General features: G+C 47.1%; 1 protein-coding gene across 5 annotated transcripts in view; it reads right to left on the reverse strand.

The window, feature by feature from the left end:
* LGALS8 (lectin, galactoside-binding, soluble, 8) overlaps positions 1 to 2,426 on the reverse strand; it is a 24,643-nt gene extending 22,217 nt beyond the window's left edge. For 2 of the 5 annotated variants that reach the window (XM_011976383.1, XM_011976380.1), the window contains exons 1-2: positions 2,245 to 2,426; positions 1,800 to 1,890 (exon numbers count right to left, since the gene is read on the reverse strand). The gene's annotated coding sequence lies outside the window, so the exon portion shown is untranslated. Of the gene's footprint in view, positions 1 to 1,799; positions 2,076 to 2,244 lie in introns of those variants that run through there. The other 3 variants (XM_011976381.1, XM_011976379.1, XM_011976382.1) reach the window with 2 other exon arrangements.
* Positions 2,427 to 4,017: the final 1,591 nt, after the last annotated feature.

Below are 4,017 nucleotides of genomic sequence, written 5' to 3' on the forward strand. Positions count from 1 at the left end.
TGTAGTCCCAGCTACTCGGGAGGCTGAGGCAGGAGAATGGCGTAAACCCAGGAGGCGGAGCTTGCAGTGAGCTGAGATCCAGCCACTGCACTCCAGCCTAGGCGACAGAGCGAGACTCCGTCTCAAAAAAAAAAAAAAGAAAGAAAATTTCTAACATGGAATTTATTATTAAAAATACTAAAATAGGCCAGGCATGGTGGCTCACGCCTGTAATCCCAGTACTTTGGGAGGCCAAGGCAGGTGGATCACCTGAGGTCAGGAGTTCGAGACCAGCCAGAACAATATGGTGAAATCTCATCTCTACTAAAAATACAAAAATTAGCCAGATGTGGTGGCATGCACCTGCAGTCCCAGCTACTCAGGAGGCTGAGACAGGAGAATTGCTTGAACCCAGGAGGTGGAGGTTGAAGTGAGTCAAGATCGTGCCACTGCACTCCAGCCTGGGCAACAGAACGAGACTCCATCTCAAAAAAACAAATTAATTAATTAATGGCAATTACTAATCAAACAGTCCTGTACAATTATCAGAGGTATTCATTTCACTTTTCATTTCCATAAAAGGACAATTATTATAGTATTCACATCATTGGTTTGTTCTGAGGATTGAGTTAATAAAATAGTGAAAGAGTAAGTGCTATGTTAGCTATTATTATTGTGAATAAAAAGAATTGCTCTTCCTCCTCCAATTTAAACAAATCAAAGTGGGGAAATCCAATAATTTTAATACTATTAAGATACAATTTTCTCTGCTGCTTTAAAAAAAAAAAAAAATCACAGGGCAGGGGAGTGTTGGAAAGCATCAGCCACATTTCTTAAGATAAAGGCACCCATGGACACTACATTTAATAACTCTAGGAAAAACTCGATGACTTTAAGCAGAACTAAAGGGGAAACGAAACTAGAGCTTCCTGTATTTTACGTCCAGCAATTGTCATTATACCGCACACCAACAATACACACCTATCAAATCTATTACTTTTTCTTTATTAAGAAAAAAACTGTACCTCTCTTGGTTTACCACCTAAATATAACCCCAGTCTATATCATTAACTTAATTCGTTAGTCAAAACCTCAAAACTCTGGCTCCATGACTCAATACAGGAAGCAAGAACAAGAGCAAAAAGAATGGATGCCGAGTTGCCATACACATGTGTGATAACCAGCAAGTGACCCAATTTAAATCATCGGCTTGCATTAAATCACGCAACCCCCGAAGTATCCCCAGAACAGGTCCCGCCAGCATGACCACTTCGTATGCATCACAAGAAGCCATCAGTTAAGTTTCACGTACGGTCAAAGGAAGTCATATGACTTGCCCTTTGAAATGTTTAATACTGCAGTCAAATGACTCGGCATCCTGAAGAGCGTGTAAGAGGCAGGGAAAGCAATGTCACTACAAATTCCGGGAAGGAAGCTTCCCCAGATTCCTCCACTTGGAGGTGGCTCTAGGCCTCAGGTTAGGAGGGAACAGGGTAGAAAGCAGCACAGGTGCGGCGCATTTGCAGCGAGGAGACACCCCAGGACAAACAGCCTGACTCCAGCCAGGGATATACAAGAAAGGCCGCGACTCCTGATAACCCCTTACGCCCCGGAGCAGCCTCGCCTGCAGAGATCTCCGCCACCCAGCCCCGGCTCTGCCGCGGTGAGGACCTGCGGGTTGGGGTGGACTGGACACTGTCCCACCCATCAAATTGTGATTTAGGAGCCGTGACATCCGAATGCCATCCTCCACTGGCGAGACCCTCAGAGCAGCCACACCCCTAGCGACTGTCCCAGTGGCCGGGGGTCGCGCTACTCACCCAAGGACTGGTGTTTCAGGCGCTCCACGGAGCAGGTTGTTCGTCAGCCGCTAGGTGCCGTCCGGTTCCCGGCTCGGGCGTCCGTGGGCGGCTACGGGAAGCGACAGGAGTCAGTCCTCGTTCACTTCCCGGCTCTGCCGCTGTGGTCTCCCCACCCTCCCGGCGCCGTGCCTTCTGTGTATGGAGCGTCCCTGGCGGCTCTGCTGGATTTTGGACAGGGACCCGCCACTGATCGCCACCCAGCTCGGCCTCCTGCACAGCCTCTGGGGCCTTGGACCGCGACTGGCTTGCTGTGGGAGAGCACAGAGGATAAGGACAAAGAATGTGTCCTGGGTGGATCTGGCTGCCTTTGCCCCGAAGGCGGAGTGGGGTGGAAGGTGGTAGGAAAATGGGAAGGAAAGAAGAGAAAGGCTTTCTCTTCCGCAGCAAGTGGGCCGACGTCCACTTGGCTGTTCCAGGCCTCCAGGTCTAGGAGGGCACTCAGGGCTGGGACTTTCCGGGACCAGAGTGATCACCGCACAGGCCCCGCCTGCCTGGACCCAGCGCTGGCCTTCCCGGGGCGCCCAGGTCCACGGGGTCAATGCCAGGGTCTTCTCAGCTTCCTCGTCTGCCTCGGATCGGAGTCCAGACAGTGCCAGAAGAGACCTGAAGGCACTGCTTTTTGACGGTGCACACCTCTGGATGTAGGCGAAACTGGGGGAAGGGTTCAGTACCTTGGACTGTGCCCAGCTCAAAGCGCCCCATCCGTTAGTGATAACATGGACTCGCAGCCACTCCGCGTCACTCGCTAGTTACCCTGCGCGTGGGTGTTTTCTCCAAATTGGACATTAGGGAACAGTTTAAGCAGTATGGAGCACAATTCTGTGCGTATTAGATGCTCCGTAAATACCCAACTTCTCAGGGCTCTACACTGATAGTTTGACCTATTGGCTGTAAACACACCAGCCAGAAATATAAATAAAGTTTGAAACAAAGTCATGTCAGCCACTTGGAATGGCTTGCTGCTTATTGTTTGTTTTGTGTTAGGGACCTCAAAGTTCTCATCTTCTCTACTTGACTTTTATCCACATTTGTTTGGAAAGATATATTTTAGTGTCACCAACATGGGCTTTCTCCTCCTTGGCTTTTGTTTTCATTATTTATTTTAATCGAGGAATTCATTACAAGTCCCATAACTGGGAACTCATGTTCTGATTCACTGTTGCTTTTCTCTCCTCCTTACCCATTTTCCAAGTTAGATACACTTCTCAAGATCCAATTTGAATAAGTGAATTTACCCTTGACATACACTGCCTTGGATTTATAGTTATCTTCTGGTGTGTGTCGTGTGTTTTATCTGTCCAACTCGACTGTAGTTTGAGAATGAACTTGTCTTATACATTCCCCAGTGCACAGTGTAATGCTTTGCATAAAATAGATATCAATGTTAGGTTGAAGTGTTAGATTATTGATAAAGTCAGGAGCAACTGAATATCTTCACAATTCTGCCTGAGTCTCCCCCGCCCCCACCCCCTTTGAGACAGGGTTTCTCTCAAGTGATCCTCCCACCTCAGCCTCAGGAGTAGCTGGGACTACAGACGCACGCCACTATGCCTAGCTAATTTAAAAATTTTTTTTTGTAGAGACGGGGTCCACTATGTTGCCCAGGCTGGTCACAAACTCCTGGGCTCACAGTATCTTCCTGCCTTGGCCTCCCACAATGCTGAAATTACAGACGTGAGTCACCAAGCTGGGCCCTGAGTCTACCTAGTACTTCTCCTTTACAAAGCTAAAATAAGTTGAAATAAGTACACATAAATGCTGTGTTTCTTTCGTAAGTCATATTTAGGCACAAATGGGGCTGAGTAAAAGGGCCAGAGAGTTAACAAAGAAAATCTGGATTAAAATGTTCATAAATCCTAAGAACTTATTCCTAGAAATATCTCCCTCATTTGGCACTGTTGTTCAACTAGCTCAGTGTGTAATTTTAAATAAGCAAATATTCACTGAATGCCTATCATGGCCAGGCACAGCAGTAATGAATACTAGCATGCAAAGGACCTCATGGGCCCTTTTAGATAGAGTCCCACATCTCTTACATTATTACTGCAGTACCCAAATTGGTCTCCCTATTTTCGCCCTTGCCCCTCTGCAATTCAGTCTCAACACAGCAGCCAGAGAAATCATGATAAAACGTAATTCAGATCATGTTAATCCCTTACTAAAAACTACTTTTTTT

Source organism: Mandrillus leucophaeus, unplaced genomic scaffold, assembly GCF_000951045.1.
Source record: "Mandrillus leucophaeus isolate KB7577 unplaced genomic scaffold, Mleu.le_1.0 Scaffold165, whole genome shotgun sequence".
NCBI classification, from domain to species: Eukaryota; Metazoa; Chordata; class Mammalia; order Primates; family Cercopithecidae; genus Mandrillus; species Mandrillus leucophaeus.